The sequence below is a fragment of the Sciurus carolinensis genome, chromosome 10, assembly GCF_902686445.1.
Source record: "Sciurus carolinensis chromosome 10, mSciCar1.2, whole genome shotgun sequence".
NCBI classification, from domain to species: domain Eukaryota; kingdom Metazoa; phylum Chordata; class Mammalia; order Rodentia; family Sciuridae; genus Sciurus; species Sciurus carolinensis.
In genome coordinates this window covers 83693384-83709652 of record NC_062222.1, presented here as the reverse complement: position 1 = coordinate 83709652, position 16269 = coordinate 83693384, and the positions used below count along the sequence as shown (strand labels likewise).

The 16269-nt window shown below is 37.7% G+C and overlaps 1 protein-coding gene and 1 non-coding gene across 4 annotated transcripts in view; both read left to right on the top strand.

Annotated features, from left to right (window-relative positions):
• Slc4a4 (solute carrier family 4 member 4) overlaps nucleotides 1–16269 on the top strand; it is a 424936-nt gene that overhangs the window by 169671 nt on the left and 238996 nt on the right. The window lies entirely within an intron of this gene.
• On the top strand, nucleotides 8711–8817 carry LOC124995187 (U6 spliceosomal RNA). The gene has a single exon (XR_007110658.1). It is a non-coding gene; the product is annotated as a U6 spliceosomal RNA (small nuclear RNA).

Sequence of the window (16269 nt, the reverse complement as noted above, 5' to 3'; positions counted from 1 at the left end):
CTTTTTGGCCAGAAAGCCAAGCTAATGCATGATCTCATTGAGACATGATCTATTTGTATGAACTCTAAGCTTGTGAGCTTGTCATCATCCCTCATGGTCTGGGGGCAGACACCCTGTTAGCCACCATAACAGGGTGAGAAAAGAGATACAGCCAGATCCCTGAGCCTTCCCTCTGCACAGTGCAAGACAGTTCAGTCCATTTTGATCCAACCCAAGAAATATTTATGGAGCACTTCTTTTTAGGCATGGTCCTGGGCCTGGGACTGTGGAGACGAAAATGTCTTAAAAACAGTTTGGAGGTGTGTGTGACACAAGCTGATAAGTGTAAAAGAATGTGATGATTGCTAATAGCGGTGTTATGACAGCATAAAACAAGTGTCTGAATTGGTGGGGGGTTGGGGGAAGCCCTCATGGAGGAAAGGGCTCCTGATTCGAGTCTTAGAGGGGCAGGTGCTTATCAGGAGCTGGCTGTGTTTCCCTAAGGAACGGAAAATGACAGGTGGGGAATAAGATGAGGTGCTTCTTTGAAAACATCCCTCTCCTTTTTAGGAGGAAGTACTGTGATTGTTTTCTTTCTATACCTAAACTGACCACAAAAGTCCATTTTCAGAGACTCTAACCGTCACTCTTCCCTGTCTCAGAACTCTGAAGATAAGTTCAATCCATCTTGATCCAATTCAGTAAATATTTATGAAGTACTTTTTTTAGGGATGGTTCACAACAGGAAAGTGCCAGCTGAAACCCTTGGCTTCCCAGGTTGCCCTGTGGCAAGGGGTGGCCCCGTGACTGTCCTGACCACTGAGACGTAAGCTTAGGTGTATTGCATTGTGTGTGCTTCCTGTGAGAAACATCTATGCAAAAATTTCTACACAATATCTAATGGGTGTTGTGAAGGAGTATTTTGTTCCATTATTTTCTACATGAGTAGTAAAAAATTGTCAGGTATATTCACTTCCATCTCTTAACTCTGTGCTTGTTGCTGGTGAGCCTGAATAATTGCTTACACTTTCCAGGTCAGTCTGTTTATACTGTATATCTCTCTGTTTTCTATGTATACAAAGGAGTTTATGAAAAGTAACTAGAGTGAATCTCTGTATAAGGTGATTTGAGTTTCATTGATGAAATGTTGACAATGATAATCGTAATGAATATTGAACACAAACTGTGGTCTAAGTACCTTGTCAATACCTAAAAAATGAAATCTTAATTTTCTTCATCAAAATCTGAGGGTTCTGTCCTCCTTTTTGTGTTTGAAGGCTTGGGAGCCTCTGAGTGACTCGACATTATATGGTTGGCAAGTGGCATTGCTGAGATGTGGATCTGGGTCTTTCTGATTCTAAGCGAAGGCTCTTAACCATTGCACTGTAGACATTACGAGCAGGCTTTTTGACAGCTTTATGCTAGAGTGAATGGAATTTGAAAGCACTGTATGTATCTAAATTCAACTTGTCAATATGGATTCTTATGCTGTACCAGAGAGTACATACTGAACTTGGGCAGAATGGATGAAGAAGCCCTTCCTTTCTTCCTGCAAGATCCTCCATGTTTAATTCAGAAATCTTAGCTTAGAATCATATTTTTTCCCTTAGATTGCATACTTTTTTCCCAAGTACTAATTACATTTACTATTGAAAAATGAAAACACAATGAGCCATAACCAGAATAGCTACAACTGACTGGATGAAATAGATAATGTGACTGGATTTACAACAGACTGATAATTTTCCTATCAACCTGTTTATTTTTTTCAAAGCTGTGTATTTCTCTGTCTACTCAGCTTTCATATATTTGTTCCTTCACTCATAGTTTAATTTTTTTGAATTTTAGAGTTTTGAAATTTGGTTACTTTTCTTGGTTTCTTCTCAAGGGCATGTTTTTGAAATATTTTGACTTCAAATGACTTTATTCAGTCTTTAAGCTTCCTTGATCTAGGAATGTCTTTACCTCTCCAATTGTTCCTATCAAGCAAATTAAGTTGGGAAAAGTTATTTAGTTCCAAGGACTATAGGGAGAATCTCTTGGTAAACCCCAGGATCATGTCAGTATCAGGAAAGAGGAGGTACCTTATTGATCCATTCATCCCTTTACCTAAGGTATTTATTGAAGGTCTGTTGTGTACCAGGGGCTGTGCTGGGTGCTGGGGTTAGGATAGGGAGCAAAATTAAAAACACTTTCTAGGGGAGCATATAGTCTGGCATATACTGATCAGGTACCCATACAGAGAGATGTGAAACTGCACTTGCGATGAGTGTTGTAGTGGAGTGTGGCTCATGGTGCTGTAAAGTGTGATAATTGGTGGAATTTGATTAAGTTGGAGGGTTGAGGAAAAGCTTCTCTGGGAAAGTCATATTTTAGCTGAGATCCAAAAGATGAGAAAGAAAAAGTTTAGAAAGACTCTAGAGAAGAACACTCTAGATTAAATGGGGGGCGAGGGGGAGAAGCATAGAACAAGGCTCTAGGCCAGGAGGAAGGATGAGAAGTGTGAGCAGGCTTATCTAATACCAATCATCAAGGAAGGGGAGGCTTCATTGAGAGAAGTTTGATCTAGAAAGTAATTTCATTTCCTTTGACTCATGTTTGAGAAAATGAAAGGTACCAATTTCATGTAGATAATTAGGCCATATAGAATTCTCAATGCATGATAAATGCACATCTATACTTAAGGTGCACAAAGTAAATTAAAGCACCCATTTTTAACCAAAGTTGAATGAGAAATTTTATGTTTACCAACTTCATTATTTTTTTCTTAATGCTCTTTATCTAGGAACCACCCCCAACTTCTACTTGTATATATAACTTTCTTTTCTGAAAATATTGCTTCCTACAATATCAATATGCCAAATGATGCATTTGTTTCTAACCCTCTCATGAGTGTCAACTGAAGTGTTGGGTGTTAGCATGGGAGGTGCATTCCTACTTTCTCTAGTGCCTCCACAATTTTATGTTTTGATAAACTCATGTAGCAGCCAAGAAAATCCCTTAAATTTCTATAATTTCAAAGCCTAGAAGGATGGAGGGGCATACCATTCCAGATGAATGTTCAGTAGCACTGACTTTAAATCATACACAGGCCTTTTCTCTCTGTGACTCACATGGTGTCAGGAAGAGAAGGAGTATCGAGTGACAGGGTCAGGAGGACACAGAGCCTCAGCCCTGCTTCTGCTTGCTCAGTGACTTCCTTCCAGAATGACTCGACACACATCACCAGAGCACAGGAGGTATGCCCCGTGGTGATTTATACCATGGTTTGGGTTTGTTAGTTTATTCTCTCACAGCCAGATCAAGAAGAGAAACTGGTGATGTGAAGAGAGATTTTGTTTAACCGAAGGAATTTTGAAACCTTTGTGAACTAAGTACACCAGTGTATTTTTGTTCATGGTGCTTTTGAAGTCTGTGATCGGGAAATGTGTTTTCCCTAAAAAGAAATCAGAAAAGGTGCCAGGAAGCCCTCATTGACTGTAACGAAATATGTTTTTTAGAGCACTTTTCATGTTTTCACACTATTCTTTTTCTCCCTTTTGCTCCAAGTTGCATTTTTCCTTCAGAGTTATTTTGAATGGAATTGGAAGTTTTCTCTGGCCCTTTGTGCACAGTTCCAAAGAGCTTTCAGAGAGTTGACCAAGCTGAGTTGGCCATACATTACCAAACATTTTATTTTTGTGTAGTGCTGTATAACATATAGAGACTTTCATACATAGTACCCTAATTGTTCTGTCACCCTAATGCAATTAGAACCAGCATTATCCCTGTTTTAGAAATATAAGTTCGAGGTTCCCCAGTCTAAGTAATTTGTCTGAGGTCATACCTCCTATGTTGGTAGAGGAGTCAGGATTAGAACAACGTCCTTGGACTTCTGGTCTGACTCTCTTTATACCATATCATGAAACTGAAATACTGGAGTGATTGGGCTAAAAATGAGGAACATTTGATAGTGTGCAATCAAATCCTGGAGGGTTCCATTATTCATTTCTCTAAAGCTTGGTATATTCAAAATTAGAAAATTACAGCTATGAATAGTTGTTTTCCACTTGATTGGTCTAAAGTCAACTGAGTCCTAGAGAAGACTCTTTGAAAGTGTGTTGCCGTGGAGATGGATGAGCATAGCCGTGTATTAGCTTCCACGTATTTGAAATTCCAGCAGTTTAGGTGACAGTTGTGTCTTTCTGAAGGGCGTGGGCAGATTCTGAACGGGTTTTTCCCGTTGCTCATCAGCTTGGCCAGGGTTGCTCTTATTCCAGCAGTCACTCATTTTCACAGATGTCTTTCAGAAGTCTTTTTTTTTTTTTTTTTGCTCTTCTCCTCCTCCTCCTTTTTTTTTTTTTTTTAAATGATATGGGGGATTGAACCCAGAGTGCTCAACTACTAAGCTACATTTCTAGCCCTTTTTATTTTTGATTTTGAGACAGGGCCTCATAAGTTGCTGAGACTAGCCTTGAACTTGTGATCTTCCTACCTTAGTCTCCCCTGTTCAGGTATGGGCCACAGCACTCAACTGTTGTTTCTTATCTAAATTCAGAATATGTGGAAGTCAATTTTTGGTGTATTGCCTTTCTTGTCCTTGCCTGTCAAGTAGCTGGCGTTAGGAAAATGCACACAGGCTTGAGTAGGGACTCCTAACACTTGTGTCGTAGTTTGGACTTAATAAAGGCTGTCACCTCTGTGATCATGTTTGATCTTCTTAACAGCCTTGTGAGAAATCCAAGCCAGTATTATTACTCCTTCCTTATTTTATAAATGAACATAGTAAGATTTATGGAGGCAACATTTTAATCATGGTTAAAACTCTGGACTTGAATTCTAGTTTGACTTCAGATCCCATGTACCTTAGTTACTAGCTCTTGTTGGTGGGCAAAGCACTTGGTTATTCCAAGTCTCAGTTCTTGTAATCGATAAAATGAGGTGAGACAGCTATGTGCCTCATCAGGTTGTCCTAAGTTTTAAATGAGTTTTAATGCCTTCAGAGGGTACTGGCAAGAGATTAGGCTTGGTGTGTGTTAGTTATTATCGCTAAGTCACTTGATTACACTCACACATTAGCAAGGAGCAGAGCTGGGCCTTTCAACCCCAACTCCTGCCTCATCATCTTTCCAGCATACCAGCAATTTCCTTCTTTCTCTTCTCCATGGAAAGGTAGCTGCTATATGCTAAGCTGTTAGTGAGGGCAATGGGTTTTTGAAATAAGAGACCAAGAGCTTCTATAAAAACATCTGAATTCCTGGAATAAGTCAGCAAATTATTCCAAAAATGGAGAAACTCCTACTGTACTATTAAGAGATGCTTGGTCTAGCCCAAATTTAACTTAAAAAAAAAAAAAAAAAAGAAACCCTGTGGTTCATGTTAATACTATATGAGCATTTTGGGGTGTAGCAGCTTATCCACTGTTATTGGTAGGAGATTGAGGTGTGACATTGGATTCCCATGTTATACACCCCTCGTTATCCACATCCTGTTCCTAGGATGAATCTGGTGAGACTGAGGGGTGAAGCTATAGGCTCACTGGGGAATAAACCATGGTCTCATTGGCACTGTTTTCCAAGCAAACAGTTTAGAGTAAAGGCCAAACGACAAATTGGTTCAATATATTTATTGAATTGGGATTGTCCCTTGAAAAGTTTTCATTCATGTCCATCATGCCTTGTCTTCCAAGGAGTCTTGCTGGAGCTTTCTAGAGAGCCTAACATGGTGAGGTGGCTACTCTGGCCCCGCTCACTACACAGCTTCCATATTTGCCTGTAGGGGTCCTCGGTGCAGCACCATGATTTATGTGTCTGTCTATACCTTTACTTGTTTGAAAATTCCTCTTCTGCGATCATAAAGCTAGTATGTTTTGGCCTATATGTAGCATTTGATAGGTTACAAAGCATGCTTGCACATAGATTATCCTTAGAGGTCTTTAGAGATTTTTATTTCTACTTTACATGAGAAAATCTGGATCTGGAAGGTGAAGTGAATTGCCCAAGGAGAGGGACAAGTGTGAGAAACTTGAACATCCCAAATCTGTGCTCTGGATACAATTGGTATCTTCTGAGGCTGATTTAATTAGTTGGCTAGTTAATAGCTTCTTACATCTATGAAAGTTTTGCGCTATGTTGTAATAACAAATGAGAGGGCAAAACAGGAATCACAGCCAGGGAGGCCATACAATGTGCAGAACCACTAGGATCAGTTTTGTTCCTAGAGTTGCATTTAATTTGTCTTTGAGCCTCCTGGCAGCCAAGATAAAATGAGAGATAATCAGTTACATATTTCTTATCAGAAAAAGAAAAACACACTAAAGAGAAGTAAAGACTTTACTAGTATTGCATTCTAAAGGGAGTGTTTCACTTGAGGCTTCAGATAAGGAGCAATAAGAATAATTGAAGATAATGCTCTCAGTAAAGTTTTACAGCTATGCAATAACGCAAAAAATGCATTATGGGGGGCTGTCATTTGTTGGGTTCCTTTTGTGTTTGGCACTCTACTAGGGAACTCTGCATACCTTATTTTATTTAACCGTCATAAACATTTCATTATTGCAGTTATCATTTAAAGGTATCATTTTGTCTATTTAATGATAAGGAAACCTGTCTCAGAGTTCATGCTGCTTCCTCAAGGTCATGTAGCTAGTCATCCTGCAACTCAGATCAGACCTTTTCTGATTCCAGAGTCCGTGTTCTCTCCACTCTCTCATGCTGCTTGTCGTGCTGTTGGGAGATGAATTAACTGAACACGAGTGCAGTTTACCCTCCATATCTGTGTGTTCCACATCCACAGATTTAACTGACAGTAGATTAAAAATATTCAGGAAATAATTGCACCTGTATTAAATATGTATAAACTTTTTGGGGGTCGTTATTTAAACAATATAGTATAACAATGACTGACCTAGCCTTTGCATTAGCTATTATAAGTAATCTAGAGATGATTTAAAGTATAGGGGAGTATATACAAATACTGTGTTGTTTTAGATAAGGGACTTGTACTTCCATGGTTTTGGCATCTGTGGGGAGGGCCTGGAACCAATCTCCACAGATACTGAGGGATGACTGTGTGTCATCTACCAGTGGTTCTGCTTTACCCAGGAATGCATTTTTATAGGACCTAGATGAGAGGGTCTTCTGTAACATCTCTTCTCTCATTCAGGGGGTGAATGCAGAAAAACTGATATTCTGCTGCTGCTTAAGAGCATTTCTCTAGAATGGTGATGATGGCTATTTGTTGTGGTCATTGAATACAGAACACTTTAAATACATTATCTTCTTTAGTCCTCCCAGTAACCCAGATGCCAGATGGAGAAAGTGAAGTTCACAAAACTATAATGATGCCCAGTGGAAGGATTCAAATATAGATCTTCTCGTCTCTGATGAGCATGTGCTATGCCATTTTCCTAGTGGACCCCTTGTTAGGCTATTGGTAAACTGTTCATTTCTTGAAACAAACTGAACTGCTAATCTGGGCTCTTGTCTGGAGGAAAGACCATCTTGCCACAGCTCTGCAAGAGACTGTAGGGGTGCCGATCATAGCCCATAGGCAAGGTGGAATTTTCCTTCAAAGGCAGTTGGTTCAGCTTTATCTCGTGCTCAGCCCTTCATGTGCACAGCTCCCTATGGGAAAGCACATGTGATATAACTTTGACATGCAAAATTTCAAGAAGTTGTGCCTGATGATTTTTCACAGTCACAGGTAAACCTTAAAAATGTTTTATTGGATTTCATTTTCTGGGGTCTGTGAGGAAATCACCAGGGTGAATTAACTACTAGATATAGGAATGTCAAAAATCGATATGAACAAGTTTAATTTTGGAGAATGCAGCAAAAGTTATACTTTTAGTTTAGACTAGTTAATTCAGAGCTATTCTTTTTGACAGGCCTTAAATACCATGATCAATTTTATAAGTAATGTCACTCCCATTTTGTGATTATTCTAATAATAATCATCATCATTTCTATCAACAGCACAATAACAATAGGTAGTGTTCTCTGAGTACTGTTCTGAGGGTTTGATAAGAAATGGCTCATTTAATCTTCATAACCCTGTGAAGTAGATATAATGATTAACTGCCTAGATGAAGGAAGATAGGTAAGTTAAAGTACTCAAGAACCATACCTGGCTCATTGCATCGATCCATCTGTGTGGTGGATCAGGTAAAGATGCTTATATTGCTTTTCTCCATTGCAGGGTACAAAGTGACAAGTTTATATGCCAGGATTTTTGCATTTTTAAAAGTAGAATTTCAAATAAAAGGGGCTTGACAGGAATGTTGGTGGATACCTATAATTCCAGTGGCTCTGGAGGCTCAGGCAGGAGGATCAAGAGTTCAAAGCCAGCCTCAGCAAAAGTGAGTGCTAAGCAACTCAGTGAGGCCCTGTCTCTATATAGACTTCAAGGTAGGACTGGGATGTGGCTCAGTAGTAGAGTGCCCCTGAGTTTAATCCCTGGCACCTCCCACCAAATAAAATACAAGGGTTAGGAATGCAGAAAACATAAAACAATTGCTTGCTTATTTGTGAAGATACTATTCCTGACCACCCTAATTCTTGTAATGGGGCAAGTATCAAAAGACTAGGTGTCTTTACTGAGCTTATGTAGTTTGATTCATAAATAGTTTTAATCCACAGAATCAAAATCTGGTTAAAAGTTCAGAAAGGTCTAATCATTTTATTATAAAATAAATGTATTGGTAGTAACCTTACATAATTTATTCCCAATATTTGATGTTAAAAACTTTAAGGTGCTCGCTTCGGCAGCACATATACTAAAATTGGAACGATACAGAGAAGATTAGCATGGCCCCTGCGCAAGGATGATACGCAAATTCGTGAAGCGTTCCATATTTAAAAAACAAAACAAAACAAAACAAAACAAAAAAAACTTTAAGGTCTTTCAGATATGCAGGATCTACTTATGTATAAGGGCATATATCCCATTATTGAGGTCTCTTAGTCACTTTTATAATTTCTTTCTGTTTCTTTTCACAAAGACCTGTTATATGCTTTCCTTAAATGTATTCAGTAAATGGAGAAATAAACTGGGAGAAAAAATGTTTTGTTTTATAATCTACACATTTCTTACACAAGATACATTTCTTAAGAGACTCTTAATTAGGATTTTCCATTAGAACAGGTGGGTCCTGATTCAATTGCTGGTTACCTGTTTGTATTGTGAACAACCTCTTCTCCATAGCACCATGTGAGTTCTGGGGTCTGTGAGGCAGTGTGTCAACTTCTTCTCTAGATCACTGCCAGAAAGGATCAGTCTAATGATTGTTCTTGATAGAGTTCCCCACAAGGTAATGTACAGTGTTTGAATTACTGATAGTAGGGAAATTTGCCTAAACTCCATTTTCTCCTTAAACTGATTATTGGATTGAGGATTTGAGGATTCTTTTTTTGGGGGTACCAGGGATTCAAATCAGGAGCACTTGACCACTGAGCCACATCCCCAGTCCTATTTTATATTTTATTTATAGACAGGGTCAGTCTTTTGCTGAGGCTGGCTTTGAACTCAAAATCCTCCTGCCTCAACCTCCTGAGCTGAGGGTATTACAGGCATGCACTACTGTGCTGAGTGAGAATTCTTTTTATTGATAGAGAATATTGACATAAAACTTTGAAAGAGTAGTTAAGTACTTAAAAAGTATAGCTCTGAAAAACGTATTGGTTAAGTATTATATCCTGGAATAATATTGACCAGGGTTAGATATATGAGCTTGAGCTAGTTTACTGACTTGTGGAAACCTCAGTTTCCTCATCTGAAAAATAAGATAATATTACGTAACTCATGGGATTGTTGTGATCATTAAATGCCATAATCAATATAGAGGGCTTAGTCTAATGATTGACATAAACTTTCGATATGTATATGTACCACTCAAGATTGTTCATTGAAAATGGAGTAGTTATGCTCTGAGTCTATTTACTAATGGAGAATTAATTAGAGCAAAGAGTTTGACAAGAATTGGAATGTCCCCAAATAGAACTTTGCTAAGGAATTTCAGTTTCAGAAGTTAAGTTTCCAAATGAAGTTAGTGTTTTCAGAGGAGTTTGAAGTTGTGATTATCAAGTTCTAAAGAATTATTTCCAGCCTGAAAGAGATGCAGGTGGTCCTGTGGTAGAGCAGAGAAAACCTCACCAAGGTAGAGTTCCAGTCAGCCGTGACAGTTACCAGCTCTGATGTTGGTGCTTCCTTTAATGGGCTTGGCTTCAGTTTACTAAGCCATGGAATGAGGAATTGGTGTGGGTAATCTCTAATTTTTCTTTCATTCCAGCTTTTATATATTTTTACTCAAATTAGTATAGGTCATATAAAACTAGATAAATTAGTCGGTTAAAAAAAAGTTACCATAAAAAGAGTTTTTCTTTCTTTCTTTCTTCTTCTTTTTTTTTAAATAGTCACAAATAGAACAGAGGAAATAAGTGAAAATAAAACAAAAACTCCAAAGTAGGTTGCTAGAGATTCTGTTTCTTCCACTTGGGGCCAAGTGACCCTTTTATTGTCTTTCATTGATTCCTTTGGAGAAATGGCCTCAACTTATTCACAGTCCTAGGATCTTTTGCTTCCTTCCTTGACTGAAAAAAAAAAAAAAAAAAAAACTTTTAAATTCTTTCACTGCAGCAGCAGGAGTGGCCCCAAAGGATGGGGGCACAGGAAACGTCTTTGCTTTAATTGTTGCCAGTACAGCTCTTTTCCCAGTTGCCCTGAGCTGTCACCAGAATGAATATGTGAATGAATCAATTGAATAGGGAAGATAAATCCAAATAACAGAACACACACACTTTTTTTTTTTTCCTACTCCCAAAGAACCATTTTTGTCTTGAGCAAAGGGTTATTTAAACTGAAGATGTGATTGGCTTGGTGCCTTGGAAAGGTTATCACTTTCTTTCTATAATGCTTCCTGAAAAATTCCCTTCCATTGGGGACTTGTTCAAACTGGTATCATCATTTTCCTTAAAATGAGGACAAGGGGGTGGTTAAATGTGGCATGCATTCTGGAACTGGTTTGGTACCTTTCAAAGTATCAAGGTAACAATCAGAAAATCAGGTCTTCTTTCTCTGATAGTGTTTTGCGACCCATGGTATTTATAGCAGATAGATGCATCATGAATTACCTTGTTAAAGCTCTACATTGAGCAAGCGAAACTACTTAGGGAAAAGTTACTTGGTCATGTGGCACAAATAGTTAACTTGGGCCTCTAGCCCTGAAGCCAGTGTTTTCTCTACCACACCACGTTTCCTTCCTACATTGGGCTGCGGCTTCCTAATTCTTACATAATGACTTGAGTTTACCACAGTGGTAACCATCTCCCACCAGAGTTAGAACCTGAGAAGAGTGAAAGGATTTTTCCATCTTTCAGAAGCCATGTTTCTCAATGAGGTTGAGGGTGTGGGTTTACCTCGGTCAGATCCATGAGGATGTGGCTGCCACACTGTCCTGAAACTAAGGACAATAAAAGAGTAAACTGAAGAGCCATGATGGAACAAAATTTCCCAGAGTAAGCTCCAAGTGGAGCTAGGGGACCTACCCAAGGGGAGAGAATGAGACATCTGGTCTGAAGTAATCCTGCAGCAGTGCAAACTGGCATAATGGAATATTTTTTGCAACTTTTTATTTTGAAAAATTTGTAGATTTTGTTAAGAGTTAGTACAGAGAAGTCTCATGTACCTTGCTCTCTGTTTCCCCACTGGTTGCACTGGATTTAACTAGACTATAATATAAAAATCAGGAAGTTGATATTTGTACAGTTTGTACATGTCATTTTATCAAGTTTAGGTACATGTAACCACCACCACCACAGTTAAGATGCAGAAAAGTTTCATTGCCACAAAGATGATCTTTGGGTTATTTCTTTTTTTAGTTACACTCCCTTCTTTTAGATTATCCATAACCCTGGCAACTACTAATCTGTTTCCATTTGTATAATTTTTGTCATTTCACAAATGCTGTATAAGTGAAATAATGTAGTATGTGAACTTTTTAGATAAGCTGTTTTTCACTCAGTTTAATGCCCTTGAGATGTAGGTTGTTGCAAATGATTTTGTTTTGTTTTGCTGTGTTTTGTTTTGTTGAGTAGTGTTCCATGGTGTGTGCACACCACAGTTTGTTTAACATTTACCTGTTAAGAGACATTTTGGTTGTTTCAAGTTTTGGGCAATTACAAATAAAGCTACTGTGACCAACTCTATATAGACTTTCAAAAAGTAGTTTTCATTTCTCTGGGACAAATGAAGTACCATTTCTGGTTGAATGTATGTTTAATTTTTAAAGAAACTATCAACTCTTTTTCAAATTTGTTCTCTTATTTTACTTTCCACCAGCAATATATGATCCAACTTCTTTTGTCTTCTCACTAGCATTTGGTGTTATTCACTGTTTTTTTTTAAATTTTAATTTTAGCTGTTCTAATAGTTGGATAGTGATAATCTTGTCTTAATTCTTTCATTTTTCTAATGGCTAATGCTGTTGAATATCTTTTTCAAATCTTTTTTTGCCATCCTTCAAATCTTATTTGTATCCTCTTTGGTAAAATGTATCTTTTATTCATTTTCTAGTGGGATTTTCTTTTAACTGTTTGAAGTTTGGAGTATGTATTCTAGATATGAGTTCTTTGTTAGATATGTGATTTGCAAGTATTTTCTTCTACCTGTAGCTTATCTTTCTTTCCCTTCCTTTACTGAGGTATAATTATAAAATTATACTGAGGTATAACAAAATTATAAAAAATGTAAAGGGTACAGCATGATGACTTTATATACGCATATATTGTGAAACGATTGCCACAATCAAGTTAGTTAGTGCATCTATCACCTCACCCAAGTCACTACTTTTTTTTTGTGTGTGAGAACATTTAAGATCTTCTTTATACCTGAAAGTTTCTACCGTTTGACCAACATCTCTCCTCATTTCCTCCACCCCTCAACCCCTGGTAACCACCATTCTACTTTGTTTCTGTAAGTTCAGAATTTAGATTTCATTTATCAGCAAGTTGATGAGGATTCATCTTTCTTTGACTGACTTATTTCCCTTAGCATATGTCCTCAAGGTTCATTCATGTCCCAAGTGACAGGGTTCCCCTCTTACATGGCAGAGTAGCACTTTGCTCGGTGTGTGTGTGTGTGTGTGTGTGTGTGTGAGCGTGTGTGCGTGCACATGCCACAGTTTGTTCATTCATCTATGCTGAGGTGCTTAGGTTGTTTTTATGTCTTGACTATTATGACTAATGTTGTAAACTTGAGTGTAATTAATTCTTCAAGATATTGATTTTGTTTCTTTTAGATGTACAGAAGTGGAATTTTTGAATACTATGGTGTTTTGAGTTTTAGTTTTATGAGGAAATGACATACAGTTTTCCACAAGGGGCTTACCAATTTACATTCTCAGCAACAATGTACATGGGTTCCCTTTGACCATATCTTTAACCAATTCTTTATCTCTCATCTTTTTGATAATAGTCATTCTCGTTGTGTTTTTTTAAACCTTTATTTAATTTATTTATTTTTACATGGTGCTGAGGATTGAATCTAGTGCCTCACACATGCTAGGCAAGTGCTCTACCACTGAGCTACAACCCCAGCTCTCTTTGTGGTTAATTTGCATTCCTCTGATGATGTAAGTACATTATATTTTTTGTATGCCTATTGGTTATTTGTATGTCTTCTTTTGAGAAGGGTCTAATTCAGGTCCTTTGTCTATTTCTTTCTTTGCTATTGAGTTGTATGAACTCCTTATGTATTTCAGATCTTACTGCATATCAGTTGTGTAGCTTGCAAATATTTTCTCCTATTTCATAGGTTATTTTTTCATTTTGTTGATATAATTTTATTTGTTGTACAGAGACCTTTTAGTTTGATACAGTTTCACTTATTTATTTTTGCCTTTTTTGGCCTGACTTTTGGTGCATATCCAAAATATTACTGCCAAGTCCAACGTGAAGGAGCCTTTTCCTTATGTTTTCTTCTAGGAGTTTAAGGTTTCAGGTCTTATATTTAAATCTTTAATCCATTTCAAGTTAATCTTGTGAGTGTTAAAATAGGGCTGCAATTTCATTCATTTTTCTGGCTGTGGCTTATCTTTATATTCCCTTAAAAGGGTCTTTCACAGAATGAAAGTTTTAAGTTTTGATGAAGTCCAATTTATTTTTTTTTCTTTTATGAATCATGCTTTTGGTCAAATGAGAAAACTCCTAAGCCCTGGTCCTGAAGATTTTTTTCTTCTGTTATAAAAATCTTTCAGTCTTACATTTTAATCTATGATCAATTTAAGTTAATGTTTGTATAAAGTGTGAAATTTTGATCAAGGTTTATTTTTAACATTCATTTTGCAATATAAATAAAAAGACATTTTCTGCTTGAAAATGTACATGTAATAGTTCTTGTAAAATTATTGTGTTGCCTACTTTTTAGAGTATATAATTTCTCTTCCAAGGAAATAGTCACTGAATACATGTAAGCAGGAAAAAAGTATTTATATATATATATATATATATATGTTATTGAATTAGGAACTGGATATTTAAATGAGGAAGGGTAAAGGGTAAAGGTATATTAGGCAGAATAGGAATCTCAGGGTTACCTCTCCCAACTTAAATTTTGTTTCCCAATTGCTGTTTGAATGCCGAACTTAGTTTGGAATGAGATGGTGGGTGTTGAGCACAAGGGAGAGACTAGAACTGTGTTTGCCACTGCAAGGCCTGCAGTGGGCCTGGGGTTGTAGCTCAGGGCTCTACTTAAGACTGCAAAGGGGTCCAAGTTCAGCTTCACATTTCATAAGGTGTTGTGGAGTGATCAAGTGAGAACAGCACATCAATATTTGGTTTGAAGGAAAGTATAAGGGTGGGAACCTGGAGGCCTAGGATCTGATACCAGACTTGTGCTAAGTAGTTTCACAACATTCTGCATCTTGCATAACAAATATGAGCCCTAGTTTTCTCCTTGGGTTTGGACTCAAGGTGATTTCTGAAGTCTCTTCCAGTTTTATGTTATGTGCTTCTATGAAAAACAAAATGGACATTTTCTTTTACTGATTAGAATGTGAGATTTTGATCTAAGAAATGATGACTGATATTTAGTGTTGCACTTAAGTAGCTTGTGTTATGGAAATTGCCCCTCTGATATGCAATATGTGCTCTATTCAGTGTTGCCTGTATCTGATGTACAGTGGGTTCAGTGTTCGATGGATTCTTTCCCTTTCAAAATAACTTTAAAGAATTTTTATGCTGTGTTAAATATAGTGATGTCTTAGAATTGCCAATGAAATGTGAACTGTTGGTTTGTTTCCATGCAACAACAATGATCATAGCTCTGATTTGTTTTCTACCTATGAACATCATTACAGTCCTCATTCTTCCTCTCCCTCCTTTCTTGATTCTCACTTCTCTTTCGTTGTCTTAAGAGGCACTTGAGAGAAAACCCCATTGCCATCTTTGTGTGCTCTGTCATGGTGATATTTCTTGGCTGCAAGGACATGATAGCTGAAATGTGTGCAGGCCTGACATTTGACTCACAGGGGAGCTTCTCTTTCTTGTCATCAGAGTCTCACAAGGCCAGACTAGGGCTGCCTCAGTTGCTTTGAATGCCTTGGCTTTTGTAGGTGAGAAGCCAACAGAATCTTGGCAGAATGGCCTATAAAGGCCATTCTTCTCTCCTAGGTGCAAGTTGAGGGCCTCATGACCCTGATTTCCAGGGAAGCAAATGTTAGGCTGTTGGGAGTGGTATGAGTCAATGTGATTGTTATATGATCCCCACTTTCTTAAGACTCAGGGCAGGAGATCACCAAATTGTACCGGTTAAGAATTTATTGCTATTTACAGGAATTGGGAGACCAAATCAGATTGGGTATGAAATTTTGAGTCCTTTCCTTCTATAAAATTTCCACCGGTTTTGCATGTGTTCCAGGTCCTGGGAACTTCCCTGCAGGGTTCAATGTAAGCTGATCCCAGGCTGGTCCACGGTGTCATCCTTTCAGACCCAAGTGAGCTTTTTATAGTCCTCTTGCTACAGATCCCTCTTCCTTTTAGTTCCCCATTATGCTACATGAGGAGGATTGATGATCATCTTAGAATTTTCCCAGCAATTTTTAGGAATACAGTTATATATATATATTTTTTTTTAAAAATTGCCTTGACTTCTAATGTCTGTAAACTTCTGTTGGAAACAACCCACAGTGATAAGGGTAACAGGAGCAGTGCTAGTAGTAGTATGATGTCATAGGTAAAAATAAGTCTCTATCAGTTATATTTCCCAGAATGGAAATAAAGGGCTCGTACTTGTAATTTAGACTGAGTTCATTTTAGA